The sequence below is a fragment of the Lipotes vexillifer genome, unplaced genomic scaffold (assembly GCF_000442215.2).
Source record: "Lipotes vexillifer unplaced genomic scaffold, Lipotes_vexillifer_v1.1 scaffold697, whole genome shotgun sequence".
NCBI lineage: Eukaryota > Metazoa > Chordata > Mammalia > Artiodactyla > Lipotidae > Lipotes > Lipotes vexillifer.
In genome coordinates, this window is record NW_006779498.1 from 1,966,115 (window position 1) to 1,989,061 (window position 22,947).

Sequence of the window (22,947 nt, forward strand, 5' to 3'; positions counted from 1 at the left end):
ACATGATTTATTTACCCTAAAGTAAGATAAAGATCCACTGAGGGTCGGAGGAAGGCATTCTAATATTTGTAAATTGGACACATTGTAAAACAGTAAAAGCCAGGGAGAATGGGCAGTGTGTTGCATAACTCAGAACACTAATACATCATCTGTTTGGAGAAGGCTCGAGGAACCGTTACCCAGTCAAACTAACTCAAGTAGAGGGGAGTGAGGATACACACGCAGAGGGAACAGGAAAGGGGGTCTCCTGGGTGCATGAGTGGACCTCACAGCCTCACTGTCAGGAACCAAAGGCAGCTCTGGGGATGCCCACCTTCTGGCTTTCCTGGACCACGTGGCCTTGGTCTTGCCCTGGAACATTTGTTTCTGTTGGCAGACCAAGATCCCTCTACCTTTGTGGTGCTACCAGTTACCTCCTGTGTTTATTCAGGTTTCCTGCTTCCTTGCGTCTTCAACATGCATGTGCCTTTGACCTTTTCTGTGTAAAGACTTCCCCCTTTAGCTCCCACGTCTACCTGCCCCAGTCTCTTGTCACCCAGGTGAAATCCCAGAGAGGGAACTGTACTGGCTCAGCAGATTGTGCACACCACATTGTACTTGTTTATATGTCATGTGAGATGCCTTATCAGCTGTGACCTGAGTGGGCAAAGTCGTGGAGTCAGAGTCCTGTTCGTTGAGCAGCCAGGCCAGAACTTCCCTCCCGCTAGGTCAGGAATTCACTTGAAAATCACACCTGCACTTGATCTTTGATAAACATTGCCCTTTTTAAGCTTTTCTCTTACTTCTTATGTTTTCTCAGAAGTCCTCCCAGGTTAAGGTGAAGACTCCCTCTTTTGTATTTGCTGTACCTGGTGTCCTGCAGCGGGGGGACCTGCAGTACGGCGTTATTTTATTTTCCTGTCTGTTTCCCCTACAGGGACTGTCACCTTAAACTATTCATTTTTATATCCACAGCTTTAAATATGTTGCTTAGCGTGTAGTAGATATTTAGAATATTTGTTGAATAAATGAATGGGAAAAAAATTATGAATAGCCCGTCACTTTAAATTAAAGTGTGTAAAGATGGGTTGATAGAGCTTTATATGGCTTTTAAAATGAAATATTAGTAGATTTATTGAGGTAGACAGATCATAAATAAGATGAGTGCTTAAATTTGATTATGAAAAGGTATTTTTAACACAGACACTCCTTCCTGTGTATCAACTGCCTGCTATATTTTAATTACATGAGTCAGGAGTGTGAAATAGAAGAGAAGCAGGAGAAATCATCCTAGTTAATATACAGATTTGCTCGGCAAATGGGAGAAAATGATATTATTGGCTTTAGTTATACTTTTCACTCAACACTGTTAATGAATATGTTGTGTGTGTGAGTAGCATTTGCTTCAGCTCGGATGCCAGCGTCACTTGGAAAGGCTTTTCATATTGAGAACACTGTGCTTCCCTCTCTCAGTGCTCTGTCTCTGACAGTCACTTTTTCATCCATTAGCTCAAATTCATCAAACTGAAAAATGGCCCAAAATGTTATTTTTTAAGCCGGCATGAACACTGTAATGCAGAAAAACAAAGGACAGAAATCCACTCTGTTCCATGAATAGTCCTGGGATACAGCTCTGTCATGTCCTGTTTCGTTTGAAGCTTACTGTGTTTTATACCTTTTGCAAGAACGCAAATCCTCAAGGATGATTTTGGTCCTCATAATTGCTGCAAAATGCTATGAACCCAGCTTGTTACAAATTTGTACAATTTATTGGGCACATTTGCTGCAATTCAATTGGTATTCCTTAAGCACACTGTGCAGTACACTGGCTTGTCTGGTTATTAAAGATTATAATAAAGAAAATCCCCTACTTTAATAGATCATAATTTACTAGGAAGAAAAAATAATACGTCCCCCCAGATGACAAATCTTTTAAGGGAGTGTGAAAGAAGAAATTAGCTAAAGCTAAAAGGCCTTGGAAGACTCCTTGGGTTGAGTGTTAAAGGATGGAGAAACCCTTTTGAGTGGTGACTGTAGCCTGGAAGCATGGGTGTTAAACGCTGGTGGGATACCTCAGACACTGTGGTTCCGGTGTTGAGAGCCCAGCCTCTGGAGAGAAAGGACAGAGTGGGGAAGGGGGAGAGTCGGGGCTGACGCTAGTGGAGTTCAACAGGATGCAAGTTGTAGACACTCTTGAGAGGTCACACTGGGAAACTTGAGTGCCAATTATAAATTAATCACTATGCAACGTTAGCCTATTTGGATAACATTCGTGACCTTTCCCACTTACTATCCTTTTCATACACTCAAAATTCATTTTTTGCCCTTTGCCTCCGGACTTCTCTGCGGCCAGCAGCCCACCGACCAGGGGCCCAGGGCTGCGCGGCCTCAGCCGACTACCATGAGCTCTGTGTCAGACCAGCAGTTTGCAGGTGGCCAGAGGAGGCGCAGGAGGACGCGGCCCCGGCGACCGAGGAGCTGCAGCTGCCGCCCGGAGCCGGCATCTGCAAGTGGTTCGACGTGCACATGGGATTCGGCTTCGTGTCCATGACTGCCTGCGCGGGGGTCGCACTCGAGCCCCCGGTGGATGTCTTTGTGCACCAGAGTAAACTGCACATGGAGGGCCTCCAGAGCCTGAAGGACGGTGAGGCCATGGAGTTCACCTTTAAGAAGTCTGCCAAGGGCCTGGAATCTATCCGAGTCACCGGCCCTGGTGGGGTGTCCTGCATTGGGAGTGAGAGGCGGTCCAAAGGGAAGAACATGCAGAAACGCAGATCAAAGGGAGATAGGTGCTACAACTGTGGAGGTCTAGGCCATCATGCCAAGGAATGCAAACGGCCACCCCAGTCCAAAGAGTGCCACTTCTGCCAGAGCATCAACCATATGGTAGCCTCATGTCCCCTGAAGGCCCAGCAAGCTCCCAGGGAAAGCCAGCCTACTTTCGGGAGGAGGGAGAAGAGATCCATAGCCCTGCCATGCTCCCAGAGGCCCAGAATTGAGCCACAGTGGGTGGGGGCTATCTGTTCGTGATGAGAAAGTTTTGAGGAACAGGCATCCATCAGCAGACTGGAGAAAGGGGGGATAGTGTGGGTACGGGGCAGCTGGCACTGCCGTATATCTCAGGCCGGGATCTACAGTGTCACTCTTGGTGGAGGGAAGGGGTGAGGCAAAGAAACCCCAATCATGCTTTATCCAAATGCACGTGAGGGCTTTGGGGGGTAATTCTTCCTGCATGCTTTATCTGAGTCTCCACCCCCAGAATCTCCAGCTTCTGAAAGTGGCCTGGATAGGGAAGTTGTTTTAAAGAAGGATATGGAATAATATTTCCCGTGCCAGAGTGAAAAGATTAAGCATGAGACCAGATTGATGGACCCAACCCACAAGCCACTACCTTCTGTAGGAGGAAATTTCTCAGGGGTAAGGCAGGGTTTTCCACATCCTGTCTCCTCATAACCCCCTCCTGGGATAGAGTGCTGACCACTGTCCCAAGCAGTGGGCTGTGAGGATAGGCAGAAGGGGTGGTTGAAGGAACAGCTGCAGACCTGCTGCTTCTAAGCCCACTCCCACCCCATTCTGGGCCAATGCAATTTTATTTATTTGCTCCCTTGGATGACTGTACCTTGGGTCCCACTTTCTCCAGGATGCCAACTGCAGTAGCTGTGTGTGAATGACGTATCTTGTGCATTTTAGCTTTTTTTTTCATAATAGAAATATTCTGGTTTTGTATTTTTGTGTATTTTAATCTAATTTAATGAGTGCCCTCATTCCTGCACTGTGTTCTCAGGTACGTGAGCAATCTCAGGGATAAGTCGGCAGCAGCTCCGGGTCTGCACAGCAGGAATACTTTTTGTTGCTGTATCACCAGAGAGAACAACTCTTTGGAGTGTATAGTGAACTACCTCATTTTTGCCAATTAGAGCTGGCTTTTCTGCCACAGTGTCCTCTTGGAATCTATCCGAGTCACCAGCCATCTTCAATGTTTCACGGGAGACTAGGTTTTAACTGGGTTGCCCCATGGCTTGGTCTCCTTCTACTGAAAGATTGGAAATTGGTCTGAACAGGAAAAGGTGGTACAGAGAGGTTAGGAGAGGCTGGGCCAGGTGAAAGGTGCAGAGAGGGGAAGCCAAGATTAGGCAGAGGTCATCTGTATGTGTGATAAAGGATTCCTGTTCCAGACCTCTAATCCCAGGGCACAGGACTCGCTTTACATACCAGGTCCATCCTTCACTGGATTGGGCTAGCCCTACCATACACAACAGGGTATATTGTGTATGTTTTTGTAAAAACTGTGAGCTGGTAAGGACAGGTTTTAAGAACGATTCCTCTGTACTCATCTTGAGCTGCCCAGAGATGGATATATGAAGGAAGGACAAGATCTTTAATCTTTAACAATTCTGGGCTTTTCCTCCTTGGCTTCCAGAGAGACCATCAGCGATGGCTTCTTTGTGGTTCCCAGAGCCAGTATCCTGCCCTGCTGCAGCAGTGATTAGTGTCATGGTAGCTAAAGGAGAAAAGGGGGTGTCGTTTACGTGCTGTGAGATCACTGCAAACCTACCTCACTGTGTTGTAATGGGGCAAATGCAATAGAATTCATTGGGTGATGTGTGTCTGATCCTGGGTTCTTGTCTCCCCCAATTGCTGCCCCCCTCTAGTTATTGTATTTGTCTGGGCTTCGTAGGACTTCACAAGTAGCCGATTTGGTGGTTGCTAGGTGGCCTAGTTTGTGTAAATGTAACGTGTTGGTCTTCTCCACGTTCTTTTGAGGTTTTATTGTTTACAAACTTCTTTTTATATTGAGAAAAATAGCCAAAGCATCTTTGACAAAGGGTCTATACCAGCCAAAAAGATCTGAAACATAAGCTTGGGGGCCCCCACTTTGTGAAGTGGGAGGTCTTGAACCACACTTTCTTTTGTGTTCCCCTTCCCCTGTTTCCCATTTCAAACAAGATCTTCTGTCCTAAAAACTGGATTCCTACCCCCTCTCCTTTCCCGCTTTGTGCCCCCCCCAAAATAGTCCATATACCTATACATTTAATTTGTGGGGTGTCTGTGATTAAATGACTTGTGCAGAAATCCTGAAGAAGCTAAGAACTCTCCATCCCTGGTTCCCAGTCTCCTGAGCCATGATGTGATTCACGCCAAACAGACTGCTGTCTTTGGATGGATTAAAACCTTGATGTGATTCATGCCAAACAGACTGCTGTCTTTGGATGGATTAAAAGCTACTTTAATCTCTAATCCTAGGGTAGAGAGCAGAAATGAAGGGGCCTTCCATGTAGAAAGTGGGGTCAGGAGACCACGAAATGAAAGATGAATGTTTAGGCAAGTCACTCAGGAACTTATATGCAGGTGCAAGAAACAAGTTGAAGTGGCCACAAGGTTGTTTAATAGGAGATGGACGAATGTAATTCCATGTTTACTGCTAGAAACCAAAGCTTTGTGTGAAATCTTCAATTTATGGGGAAGGAGGGAGGGTAGAAAATCATGTACCTTTCCCTCATCCCTTCCCCTCATTACTGCAGGAGACTGAGCCCCCTTGGGCTTTGTCGACCCCATCTGGGCAGTGTTTATTCGATGGTTGATTTTGCTGTGCCAGGTACTTCCTTTCCCATTTGCTATCATTTTGTAACACACATGCTGACCCTCTTCCCTTCCCCTTCTTTTCCTTGGGAAAATACAATGAATGAAGACTTATTGGTACTGAAAAAAAAAAAAAAATCTTTTTTTTTTTCTTTGTGATTCTAGAATTGAGAAAAATAGTTTCAGAAAATCTCCCTGAAAGTGTTTGTCTTTTTCCATCACACTTAGCTGCTCACACATGGAATTTTTAGGTATTTTGGGTCATGCAGCTGTGAACTCTGAATGGCTCTCAGAAATCGGAAGTTGTGACCACATCTTGGGGATTTCTGCACTCTTACTGAGGCATTAAGCAATAATAGGAGAGAAGTTCTGAATCCTAAGAGGCATATTACTGCTGTGAACTTAAGGATCAGTCCTTCCACAGCAGACATGACCGTATTCAGACTGTAGAAAGAGACACAGTCATGAATATGAAGTTTAAGTCAGTTGAGTTGCCTGTGTCACTAGTTAGAATTTTTAAGTTCACAGTGGCTTTGTAAATACTTTGTCTAGAACTGATTGTCTAATATGGTATTAAAATTAAGTCACATGAAAACTTCAGTTCCTGAGTCACACGAGCCATGTCGCACACAGTCAATAGCTACATGGGGTTAGTAGCCACCATCGTCATCAGAGCAGATAGAAAACATTTCCACCATTGCAGAAAGGTCTTTGTTACAAAACAGGTCTAGAATCCGCAAGCCTACCTCTTAGATAGGTCTTGGAGAGCATGCAACGTCAACATGGACAGAGAAGTTTTTCATTTCCCTCTATACAACAACTTGTGCCTTTTCTTTCCATGCCCTGGACAGTTTTTAAGACCTGGAGCCATAGGCTTAAGGTGGGAAAAACCACCTTAAAAACCTCAAGGCCCGAAAAAACCCTCAATTTAACAGAAAGGTTCTCATAATCTGATGATGAACAGATGGCCGCAAATAACTACATTTCTAGCAGCTTTGTTCCTTTTCCTCATACCCGTTCTCTTCCTCCTCTCCTCTTTTCAGGATTTCTCCTTGGGTAGGTAGTGAGGCTCTGATAGATTTTTCATCTTCCCAGTGAGGAGCAAGGTGGACCTTTGATGGGTGAAGAGCTGTATTGAGCGGGGAGGGTCAGAGACCGCTTCTGAGCCTTATTCTTCAAACCTGTAAAATATGCAGTTTGACCAAATGATGCTCTACAAATGGTCCTCTACTGCTTATATAGTTTCTAATTAAGGGATCCTCCTATACTCTTGAACTCAGAATGAGAGACTGAGTCGCTTTTTCCTCTAAAAGTGTGTGTGTATTTTTGTGTGCCCACACTATATTTAGTCAGACAAAAATCCAAGATGCTAAATACCAGGAAGTATATCTCATGTGCTGTTTTTTTACTTTCTCATCTTAACCCATTCAGTTATTTAATGAGTAATTAGTCTCATTATCTATTGCTATGCAGCAAACCACCCCAAAACTTAGCAGCTAAATATAACAGTAATAATTTATTTTGCTCAGGACTCTTCAGCTGGGGCAGAGCTCAGTGGAAATGGCTTCCCTCTGCCCCCATGGTGTCTGGCACCTGAGCTAGGGAGACTCCAAGGCTAGGGTTGACTCAACAGCTGGGGCTAGAATCATCTAGGGTCTCGCTTACTTATGTGTGGGCAGTTGATGCTGTCTGTGAACTGTGACCTCTGCAGGCCAGAACACCTGCACGTGGCTTCTCCATGTGGGCTAATGTGGGCTTCCTGTTCTCATGGTAGCTGGGTTCCAGGATGCATGTTCCACTTAAACGAGGTAGAAGTGCCTAATGCTGTTATGACCTAGACTTAGAAGTCAGGTAGCATCACTCCTACATCACTCTGTTAGTGAAGGCGGACACAAAATCCTGTCTAGATTCAGGGGGAAGGCACACAGAATCCCCTCTACATGGGGGAGTTGCAAGGTTCTAGAGGAGCTTGTAGGATGGGAGATTGTTGTGGGGTGAATGGTGGCCCCCAAAAGATAAGTCTTCAGCTTAATCCCTGGAACCTGTGAACGTTACCTTCGTTAACCTTTACTAGGTTAAGGATCTTGAGATGAGGATATCGTCCTGGATTATTTAGGCAGACCCTAAATCCAATGACAGGTGTCTTTATAAGAGTCAGGCAGAGAAATATTTGACATAGACAGAAGAGGAGCAGGCAGTATGACCACAGAGGCAGAGGTTGGAGTGATGTGGCCATGAGGAATGCCCACAGCCTCTGGAAGATGGAAAAGGCAAGGAAGGAATTCCCCTCTAGAGCCTCCAGAGGGAGTGGAGCCCAGCTGACACCTTGATTTCAGCCTTCTGGCATCCAGAAATGTGAGGGAATGAATTTCTTTTGTTTTAAGCTATCAGTCTGTGGTAATTTGTATGGTGGCTTCCGGAGGCGAATGCAGAGATAGGGTTCTGGCCATCGTTGGAAAGTACAGATGGTCCCCAACTTAGGACGGTTCGAAGTACGATTTTTCAAGTTTATGATGTTGCAAGAGTGATGTGAATGCAGTAGATCCAGTTTTTAATTTTGAGCCCTTCCTAGGCTAGAGTTGTGTGGTATGGTCCTGTCTGGTAACACTGACCTGCAGCTTACAGCTCCCAGTCAACCATGCCATCACAAGGACCAACACCCTATATAGACGTGCACCCATTCTGTTTGTCACTTTTAGTGCAGTATCCAATAAATTACATGAGATATTCCATACTCTATTATAAAACAGGTTTTGTGGTAGATGAGTGTGCCCCACTGTAGGCTAGTGTAAGTGTTCTGAGCACATTTAAGTTTGGCGAGGCTAAGCTGTGATGTTTGGTAGCTTAGGTGTATTAAATGCATTTTCGACTTAAGATATTTTCAGCAGGTGGTGAGGTTTTCGGAATGTGACCCTGTTGTAAGTTGAGGAAGGTCTGTACGATCTGCCACACCAGCACCACCACCAACTGATACTGACCACGCACACACCACACGTACTGAGCGCAGTGCTGAGTGCCTACCTGAGTTCTCTCTTCTTTCCTCACAGTGACCCTGTGAGGCAGGGTGCTATTATCTCCCATTTAGCTATGAGGAAACTAAAGCCCAGAGCTTGATTAACCTCCCCAACTTCTTCAGCTAGTAAGGAATAGGGTTAGGGTATAGTTTTATGTCTGCATACATACTACGTATACAAGGACATATTACGTGTACATATACATGCACGTGTACAAATATGTCAAACTCGAAAATTGATGCTTTTCACTTTATTCAGAAATGTATACTGTCAAAAAAGAAAATAAATGTGTCATAACCAGTAATGTACTTACTTGCAGAATTTTCAGTATCACTGCTGGTCGTTGTGTAGCTATAGGAATAACAAGGAGTGGACATTTTAAAGCTACTCCAGTACTGGTTCAGTCTTTGAGTGCTTCAAGCAGTTTTAGTTTCTTGACTACTTTAAGGAGTCCCACTAACTACAGAACCGGCACCTGTGTTATAAGAATCATGGTTTGGTTGCCTTTTGAATTACTTTTCTGCCTTTACTAAGCCACATGTGAAATCATCTAACTAAATAAGGAGTTGCTTTGATAAATAAGGATTTAAATAGGAAAAAAGAAATCCTCAGTAGGATCATAGCCTTTCTATATTTAATAGAGAAACCTCCTAACTGGAATGCTTGTAGTATACATAAAAGTACGCATATTAGTCAGCTTTATTAAGTGGAAAACTTCTTAGCATCTCCTAACAATTGATTTGCTAATAGTAGGTGCTCTGTGTTTATTGTTACAGGAGGAGTTAGTGAATGGAACTTGGGGTCAGTTTAAGCCTTTTTCAGTGGAAAACAATACAGTGTAGAGCACTGAGTCATTTAATAGCCACTTACTAAGAACCTAATGTGAGCAGACACTGTGATGGAGCCCTGATGTGTGGTTCCCGCCACAAAATCTAACAATTAAAAGACCCATAAAATCATTATCATCACCATGTGGGCATAATCATCACTTAATTTCAACAAGCATTTTTAGGTGCCTACGACTTACCAAGAGACACAATAAAAGAAAAAAGAACTTCATTCTATCCTCATAACATCCCTTAGGTTTGTAAACGTTCTTGGCACCTTAGAAAGTTGGTTCACATCTACTGCATTTTGTGATTCTCTACAAGCATCCCCATGAGAAAGATATGGCAGGGGTAATTTAATTGTACACTTTTGACTGAAGGGGCAGCTGGGGATCAGTGATCTGTTTAAGGTCTCATGCCTAATAAGTACTACCATCAACCTCCCATTTTAGAAAAAATAAGAATGAACAGTGAGCCGTAGAGCTCAGCAGCAAATGCCTTTTGCAGACTCAAGGAAGTCATTGAGCCAGGGCCTATGGATATGTGGTGAAAGACTCGGCACATTTTCGTCCCTTAGCTAGCCATCATATTTGGACTGCCCAACGGCAGGGAGTTTTGACCATTAATACACTGACTGTAATCGGCCATGTTAAGTAAGCATGTTTTCTCTCTCTGACAATTGTCTTAACTCCAAGATTAAAAAAACATACTCTTCCTAAAATCCAAAGATAGAGGGAAATGATCATTTGGGTCACGCATTGGGTTAAACCAGTTTCATGCCATACATAATTGGTTGCTGTTTTAGAAGTGAATGGTTTATGGTTCACATAAGCAATTTTATATATTCTTAATTGAAACCTGCACTGCCGTTGTTGGCAAGGAGGGTTCCACGAGAGCAGAGATAATTTGTGTCTTGTTCATTCACTGGTGGAGAGCCTTGGGCTTCTGACTTTTGAGGTTGTTTTTGGAAAATAATTTTCTGGTCCCAGTTAAGTGACTGGTTTCCGTTTGAAATCTTCAACTCTGCAAATCTCTTGTTAGTCTGGTTACTATCTGTGACAGCCTAATGAATGAGTAATAGTCATTTACTCAACAAATGTGTGTTGATTTCTTCCTGTGGGCCAGCCACTGTACTGGGTATTGGAGGTACAGCGGAGAACAAAAGTAAATGCGGTCCCTTCTCCGAGAGCTTGCCGTCTGGTGGGGGAGACTTGATCACGTGATCAAACAAATAAATGTAAAAATGCCACTGTGCTGAGTGGATGCTGTAATAATGTATAGAGGGGTGATTTGGCATAGTCAAAGAGGGGGCTTCCAAGGCAAGATGATTGTATAACCGCTAAAAGTGAAACTGAACAACAGAAAAAGAGGTGATGGCAATCCAGTAATGTTGGATGTGGATTCCTAGAACATCTGATGACAGTAGCTTCCTTTGGGAGAGGAGTTGAGTGGAGGGTCGGGGGAGGTGGGACGGGAAGACAGATGGGAGAGGCCAGCAGAAGGCAACTTTCCCTTGCTTTACCATTTTCTATTGACCTTTTGCAAGGAGAATATACTTATGTAATACTTGTGAGATTCAAAAAAGTAAAAATAATGAGCTAAAAGGAAAAGAGAAGAAAAATCATAAATAGGAAAGAAGTAAGGGTGTATCATGATAGTTGCTTTCTTTAAAGACCATTTGGCTACATTGTGGTTGAATTAGGGACCTCATCTGTAAGGATAAATACAGACTGTAATTCCTCACACTTAATTACAAGCACTTTCTGCATTAGAAAAAGGGAGGTTGTTTAGAATAAGTCTTCTGCTCTTTTCATTGGCGCAGACAGAATTTGGCTGCTCGTAGGTACATTAACTGCAGGATTTGCGAATAGATTATTGTCATTAGTGGGATGACTTGTATTGAGAACTTATCCTGTGCCAGGCATGGTACTGAGCAACTAACAGGGGGCATATTATTTCATCCCTATAACAAACCTAGAAGATGGTTCCTATAGTTATCTCCCTTTCCCACATGAGTGAACTGAGGTTTAAAAGAGTGGTCAAGCCACTTTTCCTGTGGTTTCAGTAAATGACAGAGCTGGGATACGAAGGAAAACTGAACCTAGAACTCCTAACAACTGTGCCATACACCCTCCCGTGATATTCTGCAGGCTGAGGCGGTCACTTTTCCTCAGAGCCTTCAGTCCCCATGCTTGTGGCATTATTGGGATGGTTCAAAGAGTCAACAGCAAGGGCACGTGAAGAAAGCTGATGGTCTGTAGTAGCCCTCCTCTGATTTCTAGAACCTTCTAAGTATCCAAACATTAGGATAAATACTTCTTACTCCCAGCTGGTGGTATGCCTCCTACACAGTATATTGAGAAATTGTCTTCTCTTTGTGTTTTCTAATGGACCTTATTGATTCTCTTCTCTCATATTGGACGAATCACTTACTGAGCTTAGAGAGGTTCAGACGCCTCACATCAGCAGACTTAATTACGTGGGAGCAAATCCTCCCAGTCTAGACTGCCCAGCTTCTTGGCTCATTTTCCATCACACTCTCATTGTCCAGAGTTGTTCTGAAGCCATGCTGCCAACTGATGCTTTGGAAGGATCCTGGTGTGTAAAATAAAAAGTAATGTTAGAGAAGGCAGTGGTGTGGTTTACAGGCTTCAGAGAAGACAGACCTGGGTTCAAACCTCAGCTCTGCTACTGGTGAGCCAAGTGCTGTTGGAAAAGGAGCTTAACTTCTTTGAGCTTTGCTTTACTTGTTTGTAGTAATGGGATTCGGAAGTTGTGTTAAAGATTGACACTAACCAGAAAGCAGAGCATGGTAGACACCCACGAATGCTTACTATTATTATTGTCAACGTGAACACTTGGAAAGTCACCTTACAAACAGGAGAAGAGGATTCGTTTGCTAGAATTCAGCACAGAGTCATAAGCTCACTTTCAAAGAAATGACTAATGGAGTCTTAAATGCATATTTAATGTGGGTGTGGCTGAAAAATCATCATTGCTACAAGAATTACAGTCACTCCAATATTTTTTTCTATACTCATAATTGCTGATTCAACTGGAAACAGAACTGTGTGAAACACAGGAAACGATAACCATGTCAGAGGATGAGACAGCCTATAAAGAAGCAAACTACTAAATAAACAAAATAATTATGTATTCTGATATGTCCTTTGAAGGAAATAAAGAGAGAGATGTGATACTTTGTAATTGGCCATGGCTTGCATCAGACCCAGATCAGCATATGCATCTCTGGAGAGGTGAAGTTGAGTAAAAGCCTGAAGAATGGATTGTGACAGCCATGAAGAGCTGAGGGAGATTCCAGGCATTGGGAGAGGCAAGTTCAAAGGCCCTGATGGGGAGAAGGCATGGAGTCCCCTATGGAGGTAGGAAGACGGAGTCACTCTTCAGTATTCACTGTAGGAAGGTGCGCCCTTGAGAGAGGCAGTGAAGGAACAACACACTTGCACTTGGGCCCCTGCTGTGCCCCATGTCATCTACAAGAGGCCATTTGACCTTTAATGGCTTGTTCCTGATTTGTATGATTGATGCTTACTCAAGGTGGTTCAAAAGTCTCGCCCTTTTGGAAGGCCTGTGCCTTTGGCTGGTCTATTCAGAGGCAGTACCCCCTGTCTGTCCAGAAGATTGATTGTCCAAATGCCCTGGAAATCTTGGTGATGGCGTGATGGCTGCTAACGTCATTGGCTAGCCTCTGAGATGGCACCATCATAGAAAACTTTTCAGTAAGGAACACATTGGAGAGCAATTTATGAATATACATTCCATTTGGTTTATTGCAGAGTCCACAGCAACCTTAAAGTATTGTAAATGGGCTCCACTATCTAATCAGGGAATGCTAACAGTCTATTAATTGCCATTTCTGATTATTTGCATTTAATTAAGGGGTACTCTTGAGAAAATGAAGGACAGCCTAACCTCAAACTATGGCTTTACGTCTTGGATAATTGAGTATAATTTCTGTCTTTTCAGCTTTCCTAAATTGTTTATTTCTCCAGATGTTTCCTAAAAACTATGATTTTACCTCTTTCCTTTCAGTGGATGACCAGGGATTTCTCGTAAAAGCTTATATGGTTTAGTTTTCTCAACTAAATTAAAGCTTAATTAGCCAAAAATCCATATCTGTAAATAATGTGTTTATGAAATTTATATAAGCATAATTAATTTCAGTTAATTGCATAAATAGCTTTTCCATGCAAACAGTAATCTTTTCTCTGCTGACCTCTAAACGTCAGCTTTCAGGTTATCTATGTTTCTAGGCATCCCTGGTAACGCTAAATCAACTTGCATAATTCTAAAAGTATTACTCTTCCCTTTGATTTATGACTTTTATCATGGAAGTCAGTGATTACCTCGGCAACTCATGTTTCATATTTTGAAAATGCAATGAAAAAAAATGCACTAGAATAGCATTGCTTTTGTTTTGACGGAAGCCCAAAAGAAAATTTAGAAAAATGATTTTGATAACATTCTCCTAAGCCCACTAGTTCTCATAAAGTTACCTAGGCTTTTTTAGTCTATTTGAATGACAGTTCAAATTACATTGATCAGCGACATGTCAAAAAGAGTAGCTATTATGTTTTAAATCTCCTGATATTTCCAGGATTTCTCTTCCTGAGAAGAGTGATGACTTTACCATACACTGAGGCTGATTCTCTTGCTGCAGAAGCTATTCCCTGTGCAGAAGTCTTTAGAAAGCCATTTTTAATCTTAAGGAATTATTCCCTAAAAACATAACCTCCTCAGTTGACTGGAAATTAAACTTTCTTATTAGTTCCCTCATTATTTCCTTAAAAAGTCTTGCGTATACATTGAGGATGGTGAAATTCTCCCTTTTTCTCTCTTCCTTCTTCATTTTCTGTAACGGAGTGGTATTGATTTTAGAGCTCTTTCAGAAGACCCAGAAGCTTCTTTCCCAGGAACACCCAGCAAAACTCGCCATCTGTCTCACTGGCCTGAATGGTGTCACATGCCCATCTCTGGACCAGTAACTGTGGCCAGAAGGCATGATTATTATCGTTCGCTTGGACATGAGTCACAAGTCCCATGCCTAGTACCCAAGGCCTGTGCAGAGAGGTATGAAAGCAGAATAAAAATGAGGGTCATCCCAAGTGAAGTGATGGGGATGGTTGGAAGGTAATCACAGGTGCATCTCACAGAGCTGAATTTACTGCATTTTTCCGCGATGATAACAGCAGAAGCCCGGGGAGCCTCTTGACTTTAGAGTGACTTTTACTTCAAGATGGTCAGTGTATGTGAATTTCGAATCTGAAAAGTGCTGTTCCTTGCTGTATTTCTCCAAGGTTCATTAACAACCAGTATTATAGAACCAATTCAAAAGGAACATGTGTTCAGTGACTATCTTATTATTAGCTTCAGGGCTACATTTTTTTTTAAATGCATAATGAACTCCATGGAATATTTCAAAAGAATGTGGCACTTCGCAAAATTGGCTTTGGGGGCTGTGCCTGGCTTAGAGTTGGAAGGAAAAATGTCTGGCAGTTGCATGAATTGGAAAACCTTTGGTCTGTCTCTAGGCTGCAGTTAGCCATAAGCAGTTGAAAAAAAGAGAAATCCAGAACGTGCGTGACTTTCAGAGGATCTGTAGAGGTTCAATACCGTTTTAGTCTTGTACACAGACTCTAGGAAGGTCGTTTTCCCCTGTGGGTATGAAGACAGCCTCCCTACCTTTGTCGGGGTTTTGCTCACTTCAGAGGATAAGAAATGGGAAGTGGCTATTGTTAGTGACAGGACAGTGCTTCAAGAATAGCAAGAGTCACTATTCCTTCTCCCTAAGGATTGGTAAAGCACAAGTACACAAGTACTTGGTAGCTTTTCCTAAATAGCTACCATTACCACTTTCTTTCCAGAACCATGGGGAGTCTCATCATTATTAAAGTCAGGACACTTGAGTTATGGTCTGGGCTTCGTTACAAGCTTTGGGACCTTGGGTACACTACTCGTCCCCTCTGGGCATCCTGGTCCATGCTGATAAAATGGAGAGTCTCAAAGGTACACAGGACCAAGTTATATCTCAGGTAGCTTTTATCTTTGGAGTTGTAAACATCTGGAAGGGGGAAATGTAGAAGAGGGACTTGTGGTTTAAAAAGTGCGTCTTCAGGGCTTCCCTGGTGGCGCAGTGGTTGAGAGTCCGCCTGCCGTTGCAGGGGACACGGGTTCGTGCCCCGGTCTGGGAAGATCCCACATGCCGCGGAGTGGCTGGGCCCGTGAGCCATGGCCGCTGAGGCTGCGCGTCCCGGAGCCTGTGCTCCGCAACGGGAGAGGCCACAGCAGTGAGAGGCCCGCGTACCGCAAAAAAAACCAAAAAAAAACCAAAAAAAAACTGTGTCTTCCTTAGCTTCTCTTAACTCTCTACTTAAAATGTCTAAGATAAAACAAAAAATGAGGAATTATTCCATCATCAAACTAGGGGTGACAGTCAATCTCTCACCAAACTCTTGGAGGAATTTTCATGAACCTTTAAAGTTTATGGAACTGCATTAAAGGACTCAATTAAAGATACTGTATGTTAAGTCATCAGAAATAGAGAATTCCTCCCCTTATTAGAAGTTTCTTAGGAGACGCTTTAATTTTGGACCTGTATTTGTGCCCTGGATGCAAAATCCAATATCAGTAGCACCTGGAAAGATGAACATTTCCTCTTCTTTTCTTTGTGGTTTTGCTGTTTTTGAGTCAGTCTGCTCTCAGTTCTCTAACCCCACAGGGAATACACACACACAATTACACATGCATGTGTACATAAGACACAAATGCATACATATGTGCACAAATGCACACATGTATATAGACATACATACATATACATGTTTATACATACCCATACACATACATGTGTACACACATACATACATACATATATACGTATGCATACAGCTATATATATACACACAGACATATATACATAGACCTACACACAAACTAGTAAGAGGCTACAATCCCCGAAAACAACCTCCAGAAATAGGAAAGAGCCAAGGCCTCCTGTGTTTTGGGAGATGCAGTTCCCATGTAGAACAAGGATTCGTGAGCAACCAGGCAAACTGGAAAAAGTTGTCCTTTATGAATTTCCTCTGTTCAGAGTGTGAGAGATGAGAACCTTCCCGTCACCGGAAGGAAAGTTGAAGCTACGGATGTGAGAAGGGCGTTCAGTCAGTGTCCATGGGGACAGAGTGTATACCCGGGAGCAGCATCGCACCCCTTTGTGTGAAATCAGGCAATATGGAGCCTCTGGAAGAAACTACATGATAAAGAATAGGAACATCATCCTGACGATGTGAGAAAAAGCACCCTGCTGCAGATGATGTACTTTACAAATCAGAAGAAGGATTTAGAAAACTGAGGGGCAGGTGGTGGTAAAAGGCGGAAAGGTCATTATGATTTCTCTGTGGCAGAAGAATGGAAATGTGTAAGGACAGGTCAGGCAGAGACAAAAAGGTCATAGAATCAGGGAAGATGACATAGAAAACACTGTAAGGGCAGTAAAAGGGCAATACTGAAATTAAAACCCACTGCAGAGTCAGCAAAGAATTCATACTGAGAAAAAGTAAACCAGCTAAGTGAAGAATAAAAATGAAGTGTTTTCCCAGAATGAATAAGGAAGAAAAGTGACAAAGTCAAATAAAATAAAGATTGTTACGTAGTGGATAGAGAATAGGTTATAGAAGTTTTTTCCAAGAACCGGAGAAATTCCCGAGGAGCAGACGAGAACTGAGACTAACGTATCGAAGACATAACCGAGGAACGTTTTTCTTAGCTGGACATATTTAAAGGTTTCACCGAGAGCCAGATAAAATAAAAGACAGCCCCACCCAAATACATCCAGGCAAAATAGATATTTCCAGTGGAAAAACAGAAAAGTCTTAACAGAAGAACCAAAATCATGCTGATCAAAGGATTCTCTTTTAGAGTAAAGCAGAAAACAATGGAGTATCTAGACATTTCGGAAGGTAAACATGAATCCCAAGAATGTATAGTCAGATGAGTTGTTTACCTTATAAGAAGAAAACTGAGATGCTTTCTGACTAGTTCTTTCTGAAGTTCAGACTTCACAAAACATACTTTCTACCTTCTCTGTTTGATCCAGCCAACTTAAAACTAAATACAAATGAAGAACCCCTAAATGAGAGAGTTGTGATATAAAATAACTGATGGGTAAGCGTTAAAACCATTTACAGGTGAAATATTTCTAAATGTTTTCTGAAGATTATAAGATACAATTATAAGCAGGTAAAAAAAGATGTAATATTTAAATAATCTAAAAACCTGTATCCAAGATGTCAGAGTACATCTACAAAGACCCAAAAGCAGTAGATAGGGGGTATGGGGAGGGGACAGGAAGCTGTAAATTTGGGCAAAATTCTGTGTATTACATAGGCACAATTTTAAAGACTACCATTTCTGTCTTCACTTTGGCAGTAAGCAAAACGTGAACTTAAGAATGTTAAAAAACATCTTCAGTGTGTATTTCTTCTAAACCTGGGGCAGGCGGGGAAGAAATTGTAATTCAAAAGCCACAGACAGAAAGCACTAAACAGACAAACAAGCATGAAGGTTATTCAGATTAATTTAAAAGACTCCTCAGTCTAATTAAATTGCTAACTGTAATATGGAAACAATCATGTAGCTTCATGGCATATCTGAATATGCAGAACACCATTTAGTCATAGATCTTTGATGAGGGAGGGTCATTTAGACATTCTGCATGGCTTCCTCATACAGTATGGATGGCCACCACCCCCACCCACCCCCACCCCCACCCCCACCCCCCCGCTGGATTTGCTGTGCAGCAGCCCTGGTGACTGGTCGTAACCATAACCGGGTAGGATAGTTAGAGGCAGGCTCGGCCGTGGTGGAGCCACCGCAGCAATAGTGTCTGGTGTGTTCCACTCTACTGTGGTTGCTGTTATAAACTAAATAGTTTCTGGTGGTGCCACTTGGGCTTGGTGACGCAGCGTGAGCATTGTGCCAGGGATAAATAGCATGGCTTATCTGAGCGAAGTCTGACCTTCAGAAATGCTGTGGAATGTGTACCCTTATGTGGAAACAATTGTTCTTAGTTCTTTGGCACTTTAAATACTCTTTTTTTTTTTTTTCCCCCCCTTAATAAGGAGCTTCTCAGGAAGCACTAAGACCCATTCCAGCTTTTACTGACCAAAAACTGGGATTTCTCTTCAGTGGCTTCCACATGAATAATCTGTACTATATGCTTTAGTACATAACTATATTTATTATTTTTTATTTTCGCATATGAAATGTCTCTTCCAGGGAAAACCTCTCTCCTAAAAAGCAAGAGGACAGGCTTCTTTTTTGCCCACAGAAATTTTCTCATTCTTTCGGGGCCTCTGGAGCATCATTTCTGAAATGGCAGAAACACTTCATCTGCCCAAGGCAGCGGGGTAGACCAGCTTATCCCCTGGGACTCCTTCTAGCTCCCAGGTCTTAAGTGTTTGTGGGTGGCTGTGGGTAGGAGAGAGGGTTTAGGTTTAACAAAAGAGGTAATAGAATATTACCTGCTTCATGACAAAGGCTATAAATTGATGATTTCTTTACCCGGCCACCCTGCCCCAAGGCCTTAGAACTGAGTTGTGAGCATAGTTGATGCTCCATAGAGACTTGGGTTTGTGATATTTTATTTCCTTATGCCACCTAAGGACACAGGAGTAAATCGAAGAGGAAATTGGGGGCTTTGGATTAGGAGTCAAGAGATCCCATTGGCGGATCTGTATCTAATGTGGCCTAAGACAGTCCACTTAGATTCCTCTGGGTTAAATTTCTGTTTGTGAAATGAAAGGTTTGGGTTAGATCAGGAATTATGTGCTGGTAGTTGACCAAACTGGCTAGCCGAGTGTGTTATTGGGCCTTTAGGGTACTGCAATTTGTTGTTGTTTCTGTTGCTTATTGTTAATATGGGAAGCCTTTAGAGGAGGTGCATGTGCCTTGTGTTTCCCCACAGTCCTTTCCACCCCCATCCATGCCACTCATTTCTGTTTGCACTGTTACCCCTTACAGACATCTGATAGTCATCTAAAAAAACAGATTCTGTGTTTCTAACATTAGGTTTTCTGCTCTGCAAACTCCGGTCAGTGTGCAAAGGTATTTTTAATAGACTTTGGAGGTTAAAAACTATTTGACTAATTAGAATGGATTGATATGGAAAAAAATGTCAACCTAGGATGACATAGCAGAGAAATTCCAAATAGGTTTTAAAATGGAAATAGAAAAGCCAAATCCGTCTACTTGTTTTCAGGTGCCTTCTCTTCACAGTCATTAGTTTGGCCCGAATGACGCCAAAATGGTCCTAATGGCCCCAGTCACAGGAGCTATTACAGTTTTGTGTAACTTGGTTAAATTCTTTTCTGATTTAAATTGTTAATGATTCAGCATTTTACGGTTTGAGTCAGGTGCTCTCAGAGGGCGCCTTCCTTAAAGGTCAGTAATTCTCCAGAAACCTGCCTCCAAGATTAAGGTCGTAGATTCTGCTCAGTGACCTTGGGAGAATAATGATTTATTAGAAACAGGACTCAGGAAGCACTGCTCTATGGCAGGAGACCCCTGGTTGGCAATGCCAGGAAAAGCAAAGAGGCTGGTGAGAAACAGTATTGCTGGGAGGGGTGGGCACTATGGGATTGAGGATAACTCTCGAACAGAGGGTTGCTAATGAAGAACGTGGAGCATTCCTTGTGTGCCAGACACAGTTAAGAGCTACCTTGAAAGAAGCCTAGGAAGTAAACGCTATTATCACAAGATAACGGATGAGGAAACTGAGGCTTGGAGAGGTGAGGTAACCTGCCTGTGTAAGAGTGCTTTCAGAGTTTGCATAATATTTCATGAAGAACATGTAACTATTCTCTGCACACCAGTGCCTGATGAATGATTTATGCGTTTTATTCATTTATTATGATGTTATAAAACTGAAAATAAGTTTCCAGTAAATGTTGACGTGAGAACCCTTTTGTCACCTGCATGGGATTGTCAGTATGAAATCCACAAGGCTGAAACATACACATTCCAAGAGGGAGTGCAGGTGGATGCATGATGCCTTTTTATCTTTGGATTTCTTAAAGAGAGATCATTTTATGACATTAATAGAAACCCCCCCAAAAAAAAAAATCAAAAAAAGGAGGGGGTAGATTTTGTGAACCAACTGAACGAGAGTGATGAGAAAGTGGAATATTAATGTAGTCAGCAAACCGGTATGTATTTAAAAATAATTGGATTCTACTTCCTAATATTCAGTGCAAGGCCAATAGAGGATTTATTGTATTTTTTTCCCTACTTGCAAACCTCAAGTGGATGATTCATGTACTGGAGGAAAAAAAAACAATGATTTTTCTTGAATGACATGAAGTTACCAGTTTAGATTTCTATTTTTACCCTACCCTAGTCCCTGAGCATGTTTTTCCCTTATTTAGGAAACCTGCAACTACAAATATGTTCAATTCATTTTCTTGCCTTTCTGCTAAATATAGAGAACAATGCCTGTATTGCCATGCCTGGAGATTATTTCAAGCAGGACTGAGATCAATTCAGCAGATGGTCCTCTGCTGTTTGCATCATACAAAAACAGATTTTTTTTTTTTTTTTTTTTTTACTTATACTGGAAGATGTTTGTTTTGGGGAATATTTTTACAATGTAAATTGATTATTATATACTAAGACAAATATTTTTAGGGTTGATATAGGGAAACACTGTTAATTCCTTTCATGTTGCTTGTAAGGGGTGGAAAAGGAGAAGGGGCTGTAAATCTAGGACATGTTTGGCTTGAGTTAAGGTTTCCCTCTTGGAGCCCATTTTTATCCAGGATGAGAGCCACGTGCAGGAGAGAAGAGAGAGATGGAATCATCAGGTGTATCACATCCCTACTGTTGAAATTGTTCCTTTAGGGAAGCGGGGAGGTGAGCCTGGAATCAGAACTCCAGTCTCCTTTTTTGGTCTCTAATGAAGTGCCTCCAGAACCCAAGGTTTGTAGCGCTGACTCTGAGTCAGCTTTTTGTCTCTCCTAGCACTAGAAAATTTATCTCCTTTTAAATGTTCCCCCTATCTTTCTTGCCTTCCTCCTGCATTTTGACTTCAACCACTATCATTCAGGCCCTCTTTAATCTCATCTAATTCCTACTGGCCTCTGCAGGCTTGGCCTTGCCCAACTAATCCTTTTTAAGTGCTGCTTTACTGTGTTACTCCTCTCCTCAAATGGTCATCAGTTCCTGATTGCCAACTGTACGAACACGAAATTCCTCTGCCTAATTTGGAAGGCTCCTTAATCAACCTGCCCCTCCTGTTGTCCAACTTTTCACATTCTCCAAGGAATGTTCCTCCATCCCCTTAGGATGATGTATTGTGCCCCTGTGATCTCCATGCCTTTGGGCCCTATGCTTAGTCTGTCATTGAACTTTTTTTTTTTTTTAATGTGGGAACATTTTATTGATTGATGTGTATTGGAATCCTGGACAAGTATATTACAGTAGCAGTATTTAAATAGTTATTTACTTTGTAATGGTTAAAATATTTGCTAGAAATTTAAGAATATTTCTTTTAAAGAATACCTAGAATCATGCTTACTTATACTTCTATGTATTCTTTTAAAAAATATTTTATTGGAGTGTAGTTGATTTAAAATGCTGTTAGTTTCTGCTGTACAGCAAAGTAAATCAGTTATACATATACATATATCCACTCTTTTTTCGATTATTTTCCCATATAGGTCATTACAGAGTGTTGAGAAGAGTTACCTGTGCTATACAGTAAGACCTTATTAGTTATCTATTTTATATATAGTAGTGTGTATATGTCAATCCCAATCTCCTAGTTCATCCCTCCCCCCCCTTTTCCCCCTGGTAACCATAAATTTGTTTTCTACATTTGTGACTCTATTTCTCTTTTGTAAATAAGCTCATTTGTACCATTTTTTTAGATTCCACATATAAGCAATATCATATGATATGTGTTCTTCTGTCTGACTTACTTCCCTCAGTATGACAATATCTAGGTCCATCCATATTGCTCTATATGGCATTATTTTGTTCTTTATTAATGGCTGAGTAATATTCCATTGTAATGTACCACATCTTCTTTGTCCGTTCCTCTGTTGGCGGACATTTAGGTTGCTTCCCTGTCCTGGCTGTTGTAAATAGTGCTGCTATGAACGTTGGGGTGCATGTATCTTTGCGAATCATGGTTTTCTCTGGATATATGCCCAGGAGTGGGATTACAGGATGATATAGTAGCTCTATTTTTAGTTTTTTAAGGAACTCCCATACTGTTCTCTATAGCAGTTATACCAATTTACATTCCCACCAACAGTGTAGGAGGGTTCCCTTTTCTCCACACCCTCTCCAGTACTTACTGTTTGCAGATTTTTTGATGATGGCCATTCTGACCAGTGTAAGGTGATACCTCATTGTAGTTTTGATTTGCATTTCTCTAATAATTAGTGATGTTGACCATATTTTCATGTGCTTTTTGGCCATCTGTATGTCTTCTTTGGAGAAATGTCTATCTAGATCTTCCACCCATT

At 42.0% G+C, this 22,947-nt stretch overlaps 1 protein-coding gene and 1 pseudogene across 1 annotated transcript in view; both read left to right on the plus strand.

Moving 5' to 3' along the window:
• The window catches only part of SGCD (sarcoglycan delta), a 416,813-nt gene that overhangs the window by 22,530 nt on the left and 371,336 nt on the right, over positions 1 to 22,947 (plus strand). The window lies entirely within an intron of this gene.
• Positions 2,381 to 2,978, plus strand: LOC103074686 (protein lin-28 homolog A pseudogene; annotated as a pseudogene).